Source organism: Aphelocoma coerulescens, chromosome 3 (genome assembly GCF_041296385.1).
Source record: "Aphelocoma coerulescens isolate FSJ_1873_10779 chromosome 3, UR_Acoe_1.0, whole genome shotgun sequence".
Taxonomy (NCBI): domain Eukaryota; kingdom Metazoa; phylum Chordata; class Aves; order Passeriformes; family Corvidae; genus Aphelocoma; species Aphelocoma coerulescens.
In genome coordinates this window covers 86,039,292-86,059,688 of record NC_091016.1, presented here as the reverse complement: position 1 = coordinate 86,059,688, position 20,397 = coordinate 86,039,292, and positions in this window count along the sequence as shown.

Here is a 20,397-nt window from a genome sequence, read left to right as displayed (position 1 = left end):
GGGAATCCCCTTCTGTCCTGAAGTTCCTCCCTGCAGAAAATAGCACTGGATTGCTGTGCTCCCAGAGGTCAAAGGCAGAGGACCAAGGATGCTGCTGGCATGAGGCAGGCATGGAAAAGGGCATGGCCCGAAGCGGGGTGCAGCATCTCCAGGAAGCAGCTCTCAATTGTGGACCTGTAAATGAGAAAGCTTGTCTGTGTGTATTGCACAGAGAGAGTCATCAGCTTTACCCAGCATACAGCCTGCAGTGCCCTTTGAAGCTTTAGAAACGGTGCTGAGCTGGCATGTCCTTGAAATCCAGTAGAAAAGTTAGGTCCAGCTTGCCAGTGAGCTGGTGTAGCCTCACATACAGCACTTCCAGCCCACCTCTAGCTCTGCTGAAGCATCTACCACATCGTGGCTGTTTGCATGTGTGTCTGTGTGCTCACAGGTGTGTGTATATAGACCTGTCCTGCCCTTAATGCTGGTCTCTGTCAGTTGTGTCCCTGTCTATATGCACACTTATATGCAAAATAGTGAATTAGCATTAAAGTTTTCCTATGCAACATTCCAATGAGAGGAGATGATAATGAAGTAAGGGTGATATTTGGCTTTTCTTTTGAAATAATTACCCAACCCAAACTTGTGATCAAGGAGATTTTACAGTACTGGTACTCCTCCTACTACTGTGTGGTTAGAATGAAATTCAGATCATACTCCAACAAGAAGAGAAAGGTAACCAATTTCACTGCTCCAGGGTTTTGCCTCTAGTTTTAAAATGCACAGTTAAGCTGAACAGGTTTTATTATTTTGTTATGATTAATTTACTGTAATTTCTTTCACTGTATATTGAACATAAACATTGACCATATTTTATGTGAATGCACTTTTACTGATTGCCTCAAATACTCATAACTTGCCCAACATGCATACCTCAATAATCTTGGAATTGAGAGCTCCTTGTTTTCATGTTAGTTCACAGGCTTGGCTTATCTCTTTCCTCATTTATGTTGGCCTAGGTCTACAATTTTACCACAGGGAAAAATACTGTTACTATAAAATTGATCATGCAACATTTTTAGCAGCACCTCATTTTAATCTTACTTTAATATATTTAGTGTAATTTCAAGCAGCAAAGATAACGAGAACAGACTGTCTTCAAAGACACATTTGTCTGAAGAAATATGTTTCCTACGTTTTAGATGGGAATATATTTAAAATGTAATTTTGGATAGATGTTTATATTAATTCTATTGTTTATATTATTTATACTGTTTACATTTATAGTGATATTTCTATTGAATACAAACCACCTTCACTTACACTATTATCTCAGTCAATTGCAAGCTGATTGAAGCAATGAATCAAAGTAAGCACAGGTATGCTGTACTGCAATTTGAAAATTGAAATCATCTTATATAGAAAATGGCCTAAACGGTTCAATATTTTTCCTTTATGTATTCAATACTTTAAAGAAAGATTCTTTTAAATATAATGTCTCACTTTTTACATTTGGTTTTCAAGTGAATTGGTTATTTTAAAATATTTAACCTACAAGTCTATATTTATTGCACATATTTTATTTTTAAGAAAAATTGCACATTTTTTCTTGATATTTATTTTCCCCTAGAAGCTTTCCTGTATTATTGCACTTTTCCTATCATGTAGGAGGTCTTAAATGATAACACAAGTAGCTAACACAGTTTGTTGTAATTTCTTTCTTCATTCTTTCTAAAGTACACTATCTTCCTTGAGCAGAAGGAACAGAATGCATTTTGAATTCTCTCTGTGTTCCTGAGAATGGTTTTGCATAGTACTTAAAATTTTGCCCTGAATGCATGAGGTGGAAGGTAACAGCAATCTTCTTTCAAGCAAAATGTTGTGATTTGTCCCTTACCAATCCGTGAGGATCTCAAGCAATTTAATCTAAATAGACCCTGCTATTTTCACACATGAGTGGGTAACAATTGCCTCTGAGGTGCAAATGTGATGAACCATTGACCGTGTCATTCAAAAAGAAAAGAAGCCACAAAAGCCATAATATATGCAGTGAACATAAGGCTAAATTGTTATCTTCAGATAATAAGTTATTGAACTTTTTTTTAATGTAAACTTTACATACACTATGATCTTTTCTGTAAACTGGATAGATAAAAAGACATAGACGTAATTATTGAAAACCAATTGCAGTGAAACACAGAACAAAAGCTATTCCTTTTTATTGTGATATATGAGCAGAACACTAGGCTAAGTAGGATAAAATGATTTCAAGCCTCTTTACATTGTTTTGATTAGGAGATTGAAAATGTGATGTCTTAATAAAGAGAAATGTACAGTTCTAAAAACATAGTCCCTTTTCTGCATTATTTTAAATATAGGTATTTTTTTCTTTGTGTCTTTCACATAACCTGCAGTGCTAAGTGCCAAATCCCAAAATTACAGGTCCTATTTCCAGGGGACCTTAATAATTGTCCCAGTATGTTAATGCTCAGCCCAGTGAGCCAGACCATGTACTCTCTGCCAAGTTAATCTTCCTTCAGAGGCACACAGAACAATCAGTGCACCTCTTGCCCTTTTTTATTCTGCTCCCACTTCTGCTAAGACTCATGAGGTAACTTTGGGGCTCGAAACATCAAACACAAAACTAGTGTTTAGGAGAACAAAGCATCATCTGTGACTGAGTTCTGTGCACAATCATAGGCAAAGCATCTGAAACAAAAAACAAAGTGGAACCCCTGAGTCAAGTGTTGGGTGAAGGTGGATCTTCTGTTCTTTAAAGAACATTTCAGGTCACTGACATAAAAAATTATTTCCAGTGAATGATGGCCTAAGTCTCCATATACATTGTCTCCTACTTCCCTTTTCCCACCTTAGCCATGGCTATTTGCTCAGAAAGAAACAGCAAATATTATGGAGGTAGCCTACTATGTTTAATCATCATAATTCAATGTGTGTCATTGTACCAACATGAAAAATTTCTACATTTATAATTATTTTGAAAGCTTTTCTGGCAACTACGGATTTCCAACTGGTAATGTACAGACATGAAGAGAGATCAGGTTGGGAATACTTCTGAAGTCAGAAAACTATATACTTTTTGTTTCTGGTGTTTTGTTTTGGTTCTTATCTTTCTGTTTGGAATTGGTTGCCTACAGCAATGATTTGGAAATCTGGCCACAGAGATTTTTCTTCCAATAGACTGTCCTTAGAGGATTTCTGAACCAGATCGCATTTCATCCCTACTTAAAAGCTGCTTGTATGTTGTGCTGGTTTGGCCAAATTTAGAAATATATCCTCTGAGAGAAGGCAGGTCACCACCCCTCCCCCACCAGGTTCGGGAAAAAATAAATTTTCCTCAAAGGAAAGTGAGGGAGATAAAAACTATTTATTTAACAAACACAAGAGAAACGGAAATAATGCTAAATTATAAAATCTCTTGCTGTGGAGAAAAAACCTGGGAAAGCGTTAGAGTCCTCCCTTTTGTATTCTCGGAGCTGGGGCTTGGCCCAGGGCCAGGCCCTCTGTGCTTGGTGGAAAGTCCTCCCGATGTGCTCTGATATTGAAGCAGTCCAGTAGAAAAGGGAGAAAATCCACAATTTCAGGGAAGGGAAAAGAAATTCAACTCTCAGTCTCTCTCCAGAGAAAAAGAAACTGAACAACTGGCCAAAAACTGACCTGGGAGCAGCAAGCTGGGTGCTTCCTCCCTCCCCTGCTGCAGCTGGGAAAAAAAAAAGTCGCTATCTCTGTGTGACCTTGAACAAGCTGCAAACTGCTTTGAAAAAGTTTTGCTCAGTTTTTCCTTCCCCCTCTCCGGCTCAGTTTAGAGGCATAGAAAGACACAAGAATTAATTTCTGGGCATAGGGCAGTGATATGGGATACACATCATAAGGTCACCCCAAGACATATGTGAGATGTGGAACACCAGTGTCATACAGGACAGTTCTGCACAGATGTCAGCTGTTGATAACAGCACAGTACAAAACTTTCAGTAGTCACAGTTAAAATTAAAGGGGTTTTTTTCTGCAAGAGACATAGCTGTCTGCTTATTCAAACACTATAAATTAGTTTTCTCTCTTTTTTTTTTTTTCTTTTCTAATGATTCCGTCATTAAGAGATAACATCATTTCTTGAATTGCAACAATTTTTCCGGTCAGAATGCAAAAGAAGCAATTCCCTCTTCCCATCAAATGCAAGGCATAAGGTACAAGAGAAACGTGTTTCAAGTGAAAAAAAGGAAGGACAGATGGCTAAACAGCATCTTTCATTCCTCTATGGGACCAGGGGCAAGGAACCTCAGACTTTATGCTATACAGGAGTATTCAGACAAAAGACATATTAATGAAAAATGTTGATTTGTTCAAAATAGAACTTGCACAGAAATGCACAGATTTCAGTGACTGCATTTTTCCTGGGAAATTTTCTTTAGATTTTATTAAAGGTTTTGTTCAAAAATGGGAAAGAGAGAAAAGAACTCTCCAATTACTATTTCTCTTATGGTCAGGAAACACACTTGAGATAAAAAATCCTGAATTCAAGTCTGTGGTGACCCATAATATGCAGACCTGTAAACCTCATTATTAAAATTTGAATGCCAGAATTGCTATTAGTTATTATGACAATGAATTCACTTTTGAAAGGTCTCTTTTTAGTGCCACTTATGAAATGTTGTCAAATTATAAATATATTCCAATAAATGGGAAAAATATATGTTTTCGTGCTTGTTTTTTTTTTTTTCATGACAAGTTATGCTTATTGGGTTTTGCCCCAATCCTGAGTCATGAGATTTTTCCACCATGTCTGTCACTTCATATTGCACCTGATCTTCCATTAGACAAACACAAACTATAACCTTTATAGTTGCAAAGATAACCTTCAAACAGTGAAGTGAATGTATTTGGTTTTATCAGCAATGTCTCATTTGGTCTGAATCATGAAATGAATGCAAATTTATTTTCATTTCTCACACTGTTGAATATTAATACTAATGCAATCCAATTTTTAGTGTCAAGAACTATTTCTGTGCTGATCAAAGCCTTCAGGAGAAAAGATGGGAGATCCTGGTGTATGCTCTGTGCCTCCTATGAGTGCCCTTTGCCTCTGCAGTCTTGGGGAGGTAAAGATTAAGAGGGAAAAAGAAAGTTTTAGAGCTAATAGCCCTTCATATCTTACTTAATAATAACTGAAGATCTGGTCCACTGACATCCATCTAATATTATGAAGGTTAACAAACATCAAAATTCCACAGACAATAAAATTGTATATCCAAGCATAGAATTAGTACAATTTTGTCTCTTACCTTTACTGATGTGATGGAGACGTAGTGCAAATTCTTTCAGACACATTGCAATCTCAAAAAGAGGCATCTTAAATTAATTATACAAATATCTGAAAACTACTTCCTGTCTGTCTTCCATGAAATTCTTTAGAAAACCAGGTTAGAATCATGGTTCTGTTTTCACTACCAAGAAAATGCAATGGAAATCACAATATCTAGAAAAAAAAATCTATTGAGCTTAAAAGAAGTTAGATTTGTCATGCATTTTGCCCAAATGGACTTAACTGCCAAAAGCAATCAAAATAAAAAATGTGTCATGAGACAGGTGTTCCTAGTGATATTAAAATAAATTAATTAAAAATAATACAGATATAGCTCCATGCTTTTTGGGTTTGGGGTTTTTGTGTTGTCTTTTGGTTTTAGGTTTTTTGCATACTACACTGGACTGTAGTTAAGAGAAGGTATTTTACTCCTTTTACATCTAAGAAACACTTCAAAAAGACAGCATTCACATTAGACTGTTCTGATAAATACATGCCTGATATAATTTACTGACAGTTCATGATTGAAAAGGAAATAATTTTCTAGAGTAGAAAAAAATCCCAACCAAAAAAATGCAAACAGTTATTCTTAAGAATTTAACAATTTTTTTTTCCTTTCTCACATAAGAAAGGTGTGTGGGGGGGGGGGTTGGGTTGCTGTGTTATTTTGTGTATGAGGAAACCCAAGAGAAAGGAAACATTGCCTCAAGTAAACTTTTTTATTTAATCTGAAGCTATACCAAAATAGATTGCAGCTGAAATTTTCCTCCTTTGCACTGTAGTATAAAGAATTTTGGAAATTAACACATTAGATTTCTACAGTGTGTGAAAAACTACCCATTACCATTAGGATGGAGGAAATGCAAGTATTTATTTTCATTACACCTTTTCATTTTCCATTCCATTCTACTCCACTCCACATACCCACCTTCCCCTTCCTGCTCCATACACACCATAATCAGTGTGGGACTGATGATTTAAAGTCCACTTTATTTACTTTATTTTTTATTACTTTGTTTTTTAGCTGTACAATGGAAATTACTAGTGTAATAACATGAGACGGTTTGGGGCAGGAGTAATACTGCCCCTGCCTGGCTCCGTGGGTCCCGCGGGCCCCCACAGGAGCGCGGGTGGGTTCAGTGTCACAGTCGGTAGCAAAGAGTCGAGAAGGGCCTTTGCCTGTGTTCCATCAGGAGCATTTATTGCTGCTACACTGTCCAAGGGTGCAGAGGCAAACACCAACGTGATCCTGAAACTCACAGTTTTATCTGGGGGTGGGAGAAGGCAGGACTAGGGAACAGAGACCAATGGGGAGCTCTGGGGGAGTGACGAGGGGGTAGAGGCTGACAGCCAACCGGGGAATCCAAACTGGGATAGATTAACAGAACAGAACAAGCATCCTGGGAGAAGCCTTTCTGTCACCCTAACATGAAGTGGTTCTTTTGGTACTGGGGACTTGTCTCACTGAAACTGTCCCGTGTAATGTATGTTCACCGGCCACCACACAGGAGGAGGACAGGTAGGAGTGTGGTGGTCAAAACTGCATTAGTTCTACAAAAACCTTGCAATGTTTTTCAAAATAAACTGCAGATTTTCCTGCAGACTGGGCTATATTCCCTTTCACAATTGTTACTCATGTTTCTATTCTGATGTTGATGAACATTCATTCCCCTCATTCTATAAAAATCACCTTTTTCTGTGATATGAAATTACTTTGCCTGCACTGTGGCATAAATGGTGTGATTTACCTGAGACTGTATAACAAATCTGAAGCAGGGAAATTCACTCACCCTCCATTCTGACTAAAGCCATAGTCACTGAATTATCCCATCTTTTCCTAAGTAGGTGCTGGCCAAATATTTTCAAACAGTCACACAGATTAATATGTAAGTCAGAAAAATAACAAAGATATAAAGATATAAACTATATGTATTCACTGAACTTGGGATAACTCAATTTGTTTGGATGAAAACTTCAGGTGTTTAAAATCAGAGTTAGTCTACAGATCTGAATAAAGCATAAAGCCATTCTGATTAATGTTCCCAGGTAAGGATCTCGTCTTTTCCACCATTCAAGTATTAGCCCTGTTAGCAATGAATCCTTCAAATCTGTGTTTTATTCATATTCTCAATTGAAAAAGTTATTATGGACCTATTCCTTCAATTCTATGCAACCATGATAATTTATTTCAAGGTAGAATGTGGCCTAATTCTTTCTGTGACAGGAAATCAAATTTCAGATGCTTGTCTCCAGAACTATGCCAGCTGGCCCTTTCAGCTCAGCATTCAAGACTAAAAAGCCCAAATTCCTTGCTGAACTGAAAAAAAAAAAGACAAGAAATTTGGGAGGATGGGCCATTAAAAAGAAAAAGAGTTGACATTTTCTATAAACTCTATTTCTGATTAATTAAAAAAAAAAGTAAACCAAAAATTAAATAAATAAACTAGATATACATAAGTAAAACTGTTTTACTAAGAAATTATGTCAATAAATTCACAATGTGCAGAGCTTTCCAATCAACTTTTCTTCTTAGCCAAAAACATCTGAGTCAGAAAAAAAAAAACTGTGTGTGGAGGATTTCTTTCTTGCTTAACAAACCTGTGAACAAAGTATGTCTTATGAGTGACAGCAACATTTTCTATTATCTTTGCTGAAACATTTGCATCTAATTTCTCATAAATAAGCTGAAGAATTATCTTTTACATGCATTTTTATTTTAAAAAGTAAAAAAAAACAAAAAAAGGATAACCAAAATCACAATAACTGCCATTGGTGCCCACCAGGAGAAATATTAGAGCTGTTGTCCTCTAAGTATTCTCTCCAAAATACTTTGCAAGTAGTTCTAAGAATTTAGCTTACAGTTACTAAAAAAAATACTGATAGGGCACAGAGAATAAACAGAAACAAAACACCAAAAGCCACCACCACCACAATCCAACCCAGACAAAAATAAACCAAAAAAACCCCCCAAAGAAAAAAAAAAATTCCCAACATCCAAAACTGAAACCAAAACCAAACAATAAAAGCAAAACAAACTCAAACCTTTTCAGTCCACAAGAAAAAAATTAATCAGGAGCAGGGGGATTAAGGCCTGTTGGTGAGCTCTAGGAACATGTAGCAGTTGCAGGTTTCTTGGTCATTTCCAGGAATGCTAGGAATGCTCATAGCCTTAATAATCAATCAGGTGGTGAAACATTCCCTGGATGAGTTTAAAGTCTGACATTGCTTTGCTTGGGACACTGGCTGCTCCTGCTTCTCGACTGTGGAGGAGCAACTGTTATGGGAAAGGCTTTGGGTGATAAGGCTTTAGGAGAAAGATGTGAAAAATGGGGTGCACCTTCAAGGAGTGTGGAAAGTCTAGCAGGGAAGTAATTGGCTACATGAGCTCTATTTTATGATCATCTGAACCCTAACTGAGGTCAATTTTACCTGTTTAATGTGAAAAAGGATGTACTTGCCTTTACATAGCCTAGCACATTTTCTTGTTAAGTGTTCCTGCTATAGATAACCTGTGTTATGCTTCAGTGAGGAGCATTTACTTTTATATTATTTTTATCATTGTGGGTGAAACAGTGATTTTAATTAACTCAACTGAGAGTTTAGTGGGTAACTAGAGTGGGGCAGGAATTCTCCCCATAATTCTGTGTTAAGTTGTTCCTAAGCTAAAAACCTTTCACACCACACCTGCCATTCTGCATTTCCCTCAGACAAAAGCAGAAGGTGTTAATGCAAAATAATCCCAAATAACAATTCCAATAATTTGCCAGCAACACAAGATCCACCAATGGCAGATCTTGCAAATCCTCTCTCCCCAGTACCAGAAACAGAACCGTACACACAGAAATCACAGACTGCAGCTTAAGTAGGTGGATTTTCACTGAACATTTCTCTAGGTTCTTTTACTGCTGTCCATGACTATATGAAAATTACTGACAGGCTGGTTTCTTGCAAAGCAATCTGTAAGCAAGTTACTTGTAACAATGACATTTAAGGACATTTCTTGTATGATTGCCAATTTGCTTTCATCTAGAATATAATTTTAAAAGATGATGTTAGCAATAATCTTTGTTTAATAAATGTTTATTATAAATATAATTGTTTTATTTTCATTTTTCCTTCTTTTTCTTTTGGTAGTACAGTTAGTTCTGTCTTATCATGGCTAGTCAGAGCTTTAGCATGGAAGTTATTCTTTTTCATTGTATGAGTAAAGGCTGTTTAAAATAATGGGGCTCCTGGTTTTGACTGGTGTCTCTTGAGCATTACCTAAAAAATAATAATGATAATTAACTGATAAAAAAATCACATCACAGAAAAGACAACTGGTAAACAAGAAATTGTATCTGTCAGTAATTTGCATTTAGAAAATGGAACACACACCACACTCACACACACACTCCCACTATTTTTAGATTATAATTTAAGTTTATGGATGATTTCACCTGACCAACCAAACTTGCCTCCACTCAGGGCTGGAGCACCCTTCCTATGAAAATAGTCCAAGAGAGTTGGGGTTGTTCAGCTCAGAGAAGAGAAGGCTTGGTGGAGACCTTGGAGCACCTTCCAGTACTTACAGGGGTCCTACAAGGAAGCTGGAGAAGGATTTTTTAAAAGTCATGTAGTTATAGGACAAAGGGGAATGGTTTTCAGCTGAAATAGGGTAGGTTTAGATAAGAAAAAAATTCTTCCTTGTGAAAATGTTGAGGCAACGGAATGGGTTGTGTATGAGAAGAGAAGAGAAGTTGTGTATGCCTCAGTCCTGGAAATGTTTAAGGACAGGTTGGATGAGGCTTTGAGAAAAATGGTCTAGAGGAAGGTGTTCCTGCCCATGGCAAGGGGATTGGAACTAGATGGTCTTGAAGGTCCCTTCAAACCTAAAGCCATTCTATGATTCCATGTGAAAAAATAATGTAAGAACACTGCAAACATGCGTTGTACTTTCAGAATGGAAGAGGAAACACTGAGTGAATTCTTACTCCTGTGTCTGAGGTACGCTGATGTACACTGCAGGACCTGAATGCCCACATGTTGGGACCTAGTTCTGTGGCTGTCTTTATAGCCTATGTGTATGTGGGTATTTTCCCTCGCATAAAGACCTGAAGGTGGTGTAAAGAATATGGTCATGTCTGTCCCTACAGAGCACAGGGCTCTGTCTAGATGCCAGAGAGCAAAAGCACACCTTATATTGCAATTTGGATGCAGTACAGGCACCCTCTAAGCAGGAAATGTAATATCTCTACAATGAACAAATACTTATTGTGAGATGTTTGTAACAATGAAGCTTTTTGTTTGAACTCACCAGTTTGTTTTACATTTTCTCTTTAGAAATAGCTATTCACGTGGGAGGAGAAAAAAGCCAACAAATTTACTAACTCAGTTGTGCTTTTCTAAAACTGCTGTTTCTATGAGGTATATTTGCACTTGGACACCAAATCCAGAGGACTAAACAACTTACTAATGCTCCTTGAGGAGACTTTGAAGGAATGTCATTTTGATGGATTCACCCAGTATTTCTTGAAACACCATAAAGGTAACAATATTATATGCTAAAGTCAAAAATATTTAATCTTTTCAAAATTTTGAGAGGTGTTGAATAAAATGAAGGTGGAGTGGGTTTTTAGTCAGTAAAGTAAGTGTGATCCATTTTACACACCCACCTAGCTACATCAGAAAGCAGATTCTTAGTATCCAGAGCAGAACTGAATGTGAAAAATCCTGTAAAGTGACACATTTTTGGACCAGATTTGAGGTGCCTTAGAGGTGTCTCAGCTTTCCAATGCAGGAAGTTAAACGTGCAGGCTTAGTGTTGATGATGGACAGTGAAAGAACTCTGGAAATGCAGGTCAGTCTTAATGAACACAGCCATATAATTGCAGCAGCATTTTCAACAAGTATAAAATATTCTTTCCATTATAGGTTTGCTGCACAAAATATTGCATAATAGGACTGTGTACATCCCCTTATTTGGCTCTCAGACTTTTGGTGCTGATGTTAGGAAGCTGACCTGTCTCTATAACTGGAGAGAACAAGTGAAAGAAACAAGTTCCTCCAGAGGTGGATTTTACTCCATCTCTTAATTGTTCTCTTCAGGAATTAATTCAGTTTTAGGCAAAGATAAGGAAATCAGCCTCATAACTTAGGCACCCAGATGCCTAAACAGCCCAAATACTGTCTTTCATCTCAACCTTTTCCCATAATTTTTCATTAATATTATAGTATTTTCTGTTAATGCTGTTTGACCAATCTACCAAAAATATGTCCTAGAACACATTTTTCAACAAAAATTTCAAGTACTGTATAAAGACAGTAAGTAGCTACATTTTATACAGGACTCAACATAACTGTTCTCACTTCCCGAAGGAAACTCGGTAGGTATTATCACTATAGAAAGTCATGATAATTAGTCATGACTATTAAATATGTGCACCAATTAAACCAAATGAAGTACAAAAAACTCCAAAACACACCTTTCAAATCAACATTCTCCTTTTTTTTTTTCCAAATAAAAGTCCTGGAGTTGACTGCATTGTGCCACTCAAATTATATTGAAAGAAGAGACACTAGGAGAAATCAAATTATTTGGTTTTATTATGGCACCTCTGATCAAATGATTAGTAAAGAAGGGACTTCTCAAACTTTAGATACATTCCTTCTCATTCCTGTTTTTCAAAGATCTTCTCTGCTAGGAAGCAGCAGCGTAATACTGCCACCCACTGCTCCACTTCATACAGGTAAAGCCATGAGGGTAAGTAGCTAAATGTTCATGAGCAATCAAGTCTGCCCAGGTAGAGCCATGACATCTTTATTAACTTCTGAAAGCTCCTCAGGGTAAGCTGGGCAGGCTTTGTTTATTTTGTTTTGAATCAGATGGAGTATGATCTTCACCTGCTGCAGTAAACTGGCTTTGAGCATTACAGTATCTTGGTGTGTCAGGTTTTGCTTACCCACTTTCAGTTGTCACCATCACCTCTACAGTTAAACATGGTAGTGCTTTGCTGTGGAGAACTCTTCCGCTCAAGTATCTTCAAATAACAGGCAATCTCTCTGACAGGCACCAACCTTATCTAGCATGTTTAGACAAGGAAAGCTTCTGCTGCAAAGCTATGCAGCATGACACAACAAGCAACATTTCAGTGAAACTGAAATACTTCTCCAAACTTTTCATTCTTTCTGAATCACTGTACTTAGATATTTTACATTCATTTGAAGTAAATAAATACTTTTGCATTTCTTTTATCAAAATGGCATTGTTTTCACTTTGTTGAAGCAGAAATAATTGAAGTTCTACTTAGAAGTTCATGGATGCTATTTGTTTTTAGTTATTTATTAGTTGGAAGAAAGACTAGAACCACTTTAAACTCCAAATAATACGGTTTTATTTTTTTAATTACCATGTTTGGTGTGGTTTTAAATCATGTGTTCACTTCTGTTTAAAATTGCATTCAGATTTGGAGTTTACTGTCTCAAAAACCAACTAGAAATTTTGCTGATTATACTTTTCCTCCAGTTTCCAAAATCCTTCAATCACCACTGGCATTCAAAGTACATGAGGCATAAGACATGAGGTGCTGCCGTGTCAAGATATTAGAAAAATGCTGCAAGGTCTTCTTATTTGAGCCCACACCACTATGCCAGCTTCTAGACCTTTTGATATTTATAAATAATAAAGAGGAAAATTACTAGTTTTGCTCTCAAATACTCAGCAAATTACTAAGCATTGCTTTCACTCATGTAAAATTAATTCACAGGCTTGGTACCTGGCATTACTTTGCTATAAGAAATTGCATTGTATCTCACATGCATTGAATATAGGACTTAAGGAAAAAAAAATCAATAAAAGAAATTAAATATAGCCAGCCTCCCTCAAACAATAAAAATCAATGCTGTGTTATCAGGTACCTAAGAAGCAGGTTTATTTTCAACATTAATCTGTATAGAAGTTTCATGGTAATTGATTTTTTTATACTTAAGCTGTCAAAAACTATAATAAGCAATGATTACTTGTTATTTTCCAAATTCCTAAAAGAATTGATTCTATGGCGATTGTGGGTTGTTTTTTTTTCTTTCCCTGTCTTTCTCTGGCACTTAGTTTTGTCACTGAAGCAATTACTAGTGTTTCTTGTAGTGATGACAAAATTGAAAAATGAATATTCACTAGGCCTTAAATGGAACTGCTGTACAGCTGTAGTAAATGTCTGTTTGTCAGAAAAAATAAGGTAACCATATTTTCATTGTTTTGATTGGTAAACACTGTTGCAACTGTTGTCTATGGCTGAACTAAATGTTGCACTAATCATTAAATATTATGTTTTCATTAAACGGAAAATTACTTTTTCTTAAAAAAAAAAAGAAAACAGCTAAAAGCTCACCTATTTTAACCAAACATTGTTTGTCCTGCATGAAAACAGAGCATGTCTACTACCTGTGTCATTGTACAATAATGAGGTTGGAAAGAGGTATTTTCATTAAATTATTCAATGGGAATTCTAAAATTCTGGTAACCTTGAAAAGAAGCTGAAATATGAATTTGGTTTTTTTTTCCTTTTTCAATATATTTAAGGATGAAGAATGGAAAACATATCCTGTAAATAACCTCATTGCATGCAGTCATGCAGCTTAGAAATATAAAAGGTAAAAATAAAATAGAATGCAAAATAGCAGCAGGTTATTTCAAATTGAAGACATACCATCCTGTTTCAGGTATTAACTTCAGATTTCAGTTTGCCAGTGGAGGGAAAAAAAAAAAAAAAAAAAGAAGCATTTCTCTACAAAATCTGAGACTCCTTGGTAAATTTTTCTTGTATATTTTATATAAGCCTTACCCCATTATACCACGTGCTTAACGGAAGAATATTATCCAGAGAGTAATGAACAAAGAAAAAAACCTTTACACTGTTTTGATTTATTCTGACAACCCACATGTAAAGTTCCTTCCCGTTCCCCAAGACAAATCAGAGCAGTAACAGTTGTACTTATTCCAGGCAATTTGTAATGACACAAGAGGTTTATTAACACAAACTTGCTTTCCATAAATAGGAGTGGTAGCTGGAGCAGCAGCCAAGTTTAAGCTGGCAAAATTAACATAACAGAGAGTCATCCACCCATCCCTTTCATAAAATCAGTGTTGGTAGCACTGTGCACAGTATCTGATCACATTTATCGTGAGAGTGACATTGATGTAGACAACCTAGAAGGGGCTATGGCATTAATATTGATATGGAATTCTGCCCCAGAAAAAATGGGCAGATACATAAATTCCTCTGTAAGCACCGCATTTTGCATGTTATGATGTTTGGGATGAAGCACTACAATCTATTTTTTATTGTTGAAGAGGTAAAACAGTAAGTTGCAGAAGACAGATAGGAGGTTTTTGACTCCATCTCTCTGCTCAACTGTGAAAGCACTCCTCAGTATGTTTAAATCATCTGTTGCCCATTCTTGTTTTAAATGTCTCAAGATTTGTGATTTTTCAAGATCTGCCATGCAAAAATATTCCATATTCCAATACCAAACACTATTAAAATTTTATTCATTCCCAATTCTTCTTCAGACATGAAGCTTAAATCTTTCCTCTTCTTAAATTTCAAAAGTAATTATTCATGCTTTTCCTTTTGTACTGATTACAGACTTATGCTAATAGCAGCTTTTTCCCTGTTTCAGTGAGCACAGAAGAATTTCTATGATGATCTCTCTCATTTAGCTTTGTGAGTCAATTTGTATTTTTTAATACATTTTTGATCCCATCTATTTTAAAAATTGTTACATTATCAACTTCCTCTTCAATGTTGCTAAGGTACAGTATTTCTTTTCCTACCACTGTATTTTAAGCCTTTCTATTTCCTGGGAAAAAGATGCCAAAAGACTCAATCAACACTGCAAACCAAAGATATGAGGGAGATTATAAATCTTTGTAAATAATACAGCCAAATAAACAATGCATATTGCCACTGACATTAAAACATAACACTATTCTAGTATTTAAATATTCTCTTTATTATAAAACCATGGAATGGCCATTAAACATAAACTTTTTCATTTTTTTTCTCTTTTTTTGGCCCTCTCTGATGTACAGGGAATTACATTTTGATAGCACAAGTTAGAAGTCATGGGATTTCTCTCTGAACAGATCACACTTTTTCAGTTGAGATGAGAATGTTCTGCTTTTGACATTATGTCCTCTTGCTGTGCATTCTTCATGTTAGACATATCTGCCATTATTGCACTATAAGTCAGATGTTTGCCCTGTAGAAAGAGCAGTAAGACATTTTTTTGATGACAATTCACTATATGATATAATAAAATGCACTGGCAGTGCAGGAGGATATTTATTTCAATGGTTTTAAAATAAAAAGGAAGAAAGAAATCAGAAAATGGGGAGTCACTCCTTAGATGAAAGGCATAGACTGTCATGGGCAGACGTGCAGACTTTGCCAGAAACCACAGAAAATCTAAAAGGTCTTGCAGAATCTTCTCCATTTATTAGTCAACATTCATCAGCATCCTAAAACTCAGTCTCTCAAAAGGCAGGCCTATGGCCTGTATGAGTAAAAAAAACCCAAGCCCAAAATAAAACAAAAAAACCCTCAACACTTCAGTGGATTCTTCTACATTTTTCATATTTTCACATAGTTATTTGTCACCATGGTATCTTAGGACCCCAACCGTCAGCAGAGCTCCTTTGTGACAGGCCCTTTATACCTGCACACAACAATAAGAGCCAGGCCTAATTCTGAATAGAACTCAAAGTGAAGATGTGTTGCAATGCCACCTTCTAACAGTATTGCACCAACCATAAGAAATATAAGCTGTAATGTTCAGTTCATCCAAGGGATTAGAACATGGAAATAAAAGTGTTTCCTTTAGTGCTTAAGAGCAGTGAAACCTCCATAAAAATCCAGCATCACCTCATTTGGTTTGACCTCACACTGCTTAAAAGATTAGAAGCTCTTAGTATAAACAGGTAGTACTTTCATGATACAGGGAAATCACTTATCAAATATACTGAACATTTTCTTTAAATCCTCGCAAGTCTGAAAGGTTAAGTGACAAGGTTAAGTGCCAAGTTTTGCGCTCTTTTTGTTCCTAGTGTGCTCTGAGGTTTTCCTTAATGATAGGATTAAATATGGTTTCCATCTACAAACAGTTGCTTGTCGTTCCCTGTAGGTTAGTCTCTATATTTTGTGCTTATCACAAACAAAGAGGAAATAACTTTCTCAGTCTTTGAGAGTCTCTTAAAATGCACACACTTTGGGGAAATCATATTTTCTTGAAGGAAATGAGGCATGACCAATCACACAAAACGTGAGAAAATCCCTTGATAGATGACCTTTGCCACGTGTAAAAGAAGCTGTTCAGTGGCTGAGGTTTCATGGATTTCATGCATGAAAATCAGATTTTCTGGCCACCAGTGCTGTTCAGTAAATAAATAATCCATCATTGTGTCAAACAGTAGAAACATGAAGATACTGGCGTGGCTAACTGAATAGGGGGTTTTAGTTAGCAACTTATGCAAACCCTATGTTTTGTCTTCAGGAGCTGTACATGTCTTTCTTGCACTGTTTAGTTTTCATTACTTGAATTTAGGTTATTCTTGTTTAGGATAAGTGTGAAGGACATCTGTGGTAGGGACTATATCCCACTTTGCATATAACCAGATGCACATATATAAAAAAGAATAACAAATAACGTTATCATACAGTACACTCTGGGAATGCTTTTTGGAGCCTTTCACAGGGGAACAAATCTTTCTGCATCGTACTGTGTTAAAATAATGATAGATACTTTTCTGAAGTACGTTAGAGCACAGAGAACCACATCCTCTACACAAAGTCATTTAACTAGGTTTTATCTCAGTGTGTGAAGTCAATTTGCATGAACTAGTGAAATATCATTTTCTCATCCCTATTTCATAATTCCTGACCAAATTTTTATTTATTAATCACAAATTTTTCTCCCTCATATGTAGAAGATACTCTTCTACATTAGATCTAGCAAAAGTTGCATTTTTTCTTTTTCCTTTTCCATTGTCTTTCCTTTTCTATATTTTTTTAAAATTTGAATATTCTTTTTCACAACAAAACTGTGGAAAAATGTGTATTTAGAATATAATGACTGCACAAATGAACTTTAGGAGTCAATAATTTGTTGTCTCTTTCCCTTCCTTAGGAAATTATCTACATTAGCTTTAATTTTGTTTATCTAAAAAAATATTTAACCCCTTGATAGATTTGGTCTCATATATAGAATTCTAATTCTTTAGGTTTTTTTACACAGTTTTAATTGCCACACTTACAAAACCAAGAAAGTTTAATTTTATAGGGCAAAATTCTCAACTCCTTAGTGCTCATTCCTGCAAAAACCAGCTCACTTTTCCCATTCACCTTGTGGTTTCTCTGGGCAAAGAGTTGCCATGAGTTCTTCAGTCCACCGCACAAGTGATCCTTACTGCTGATATGAAATAAATTAACAAATAAATGAAATTTTAATTTTTCTTCATGACATTTTTCCTTTGCTACTTGTGTGCTTTAGGTCTTGGGAACAAGACTTTATTTATCCAGTTTGCAGCTCCTTTCTGTCTATCAAATACTACTGCAGATGGGTTACTGTGCTCACTTCTTTTAATATGCTGAGGTTACTGTACTCATTTTAATATGCTGCAGCAGGGACTCAGTATGCCTTATCAAGAGTAACAGATGTGATCTACAGTCCCGTTAAAATGCATTACTAATATAAATCCATGTAATTAGATGTAAAAAATAAGCTAAAATAATACTTTTGTGTATTTTTGTTGTATTTTTCTTAGAGCAAATTAATGTTTTTTCAGAGCTACAAAATTTCCTTAATCTTCTTTAAAATTCACACTATTTTAGCACTTCAATATGTAAAGATTTATAAGGCTTCTCCTTAATACTCATCAGACTTACTAGAAATTCACTGTTGTCTTCCATCTCTGGATCAAGTTAAATTATTCTGACAGAAGAAATGTTGGTTAATTTGTTTTCATAATCTTGCATATCAAAATTTTTAAATGTCCTAGCAATTCAAATATGTATTGCCACAGTTTTTCTTTTTTATTATTTACTTATACTGAGAGTTTGCATCAGGACAAATATTAGAATCAATTTGTGCATTTGTGCAAGTAGACACACAAACACTCAATGTTTTATTATGATTTGTGAAAATGGTATGAAAATCAAGACAAAAGTTATTCTGATACAATCGGTATATATGTCTGCAAAGACAACGAGAACTTAGACCTCTCCCTGCCTACTTTTTCCCAGTTATGTCCTCTGAGAGTTCTGGTAGACTTCTGCAAGTGCAGAAAGTGAGTGACAGATTTCACAGAGATGACTCAGCATTTCCTAGGCATTTCTTCAGCTTTAAAGGAAACAACTCATAGGCTTTTTCTTCCCTTTGTAATAAAACTATGAATAGTATTTCATTATTATTTGATGGCTTGTTGAAGACACTGCTTGATTTTTATTGTGACTGAAAGTAGCAGTGGGCGTACGTTGTATGAATGTAAACAGCGTGACTTTTGTAATGGGAATAAAGAATGCAAGCAAGTAGAATGGAACAAACAATGAGAACTTGCTCAATGGCAGGATCTAGACTTCAAAAGTTGTCACTGCCATAGTGTCATGCTAATATAATATAATAAGGCAACACTTGAAAACTACTTTTCTGATATTTTTATCTATTAGTTAGATTTCCAAGACTTTCTCCATTGACGTGGGGATTGACTCTCTTTTATTTATCAGGCAGCAGAATGAAACCTCAGCCTATCATTTACTTCAGGAGATAAAAAATATAATCATTTCTTACAAAGCAGCCATAGTTCCCCAAACTTCTGGCTGTACATGAATATAGTTTTTTATTTAATTAATTATTTATGACATAAAAATATTCTTCAGTGATTCTAGAAGTGTTAACTGTGTGTGGGATTAATTCGACTTAAGTTTAGATGTCTAGAAGTCTGATTAATGATAAATCAGTCATGCTAGACCATCCTTATAAAAGCAGTGGAGAAAAACAGACTGTAAGAAAAAGGGTATCTCTCCCGTTGTAGACAGCTATTTTAGCATGAGGAAAATTACCTCCTGAGTATGCCATTTCTGTTGATTGCAAAGAGAACCCAAGTTGACTGGTTTATTTGGTTAATTTTTGATTTGGTTAATTTTAGATATATAGATTTTCCAAGATGAATCCTATCAAAACTTTAAAGGTCTGAGTGATTTTAAATGTCCGTTCAACATGTATGTGCAACCTAGCTGAAATTGTAATTTGAACCTTAGTTTCATCTTCCTGATTAGAGACATCTGCCTTCAGAGTACAGTCATCCTACATTGCTTTAATAACCCAGGGAAATACATACCTCCCCAAAGAGTAAATAATGTATTTTTTATGTAGACCAACCCTTTCTCTGGGGACATCTTTCTCACTAGAAGCCATGAATAAGAGAGCTAGAACAATTAAACTTAATTTAGTTTACAATGCACGCTGAAGTTGAGGGAACTGAATCCAGGCTACATACACTGGGCCTGGGCTTTAGCCAAGCATGAGAGTGAAGAGAAAACAGCTGTTTACATCCACTCCAGAGCCCCTCCTTTACCTAGCTGCATCAGCAAAGTTCCTATCAGCATTTCTCTGGCAACAGTGAGGCATCTACCTTGCCCTGACACTCACTGCTGCTCTCATCAAATACACTGGGCCTGCACCGTGCTCTGTGAATTCACTGGAACTCCATGTGAGTTCGTGATGCCTCTGTCTGCCACTCTTTTGCACACCCCCAGAGGCCTGGAAGTTTTTGGAGATGCAAAAATCGTTGTTGCACATCCTCTGTCTCCTGTCAAGTCTTCACTCAGCAGCAGCGAGGAAGGTTGTGGTAGATGGGCCAGAGGAGATGGGTGTTGAGAGGTTGCTGCTGACAGAAGCACAGCTTGCTCTGAGCATTGCTGCTCTTCCTTCCCCTTTCCTTCATCTCCTCCAGATCAGGGTGGCTAACTAGTATCTTCCCTTTTCTAGCAGAAAGATTCAATCCCACACTTCCCACTTCCTCTGTGGGTCTAAAGACAGCCAACTGTTGTTGTTGTCAATTACAGGTG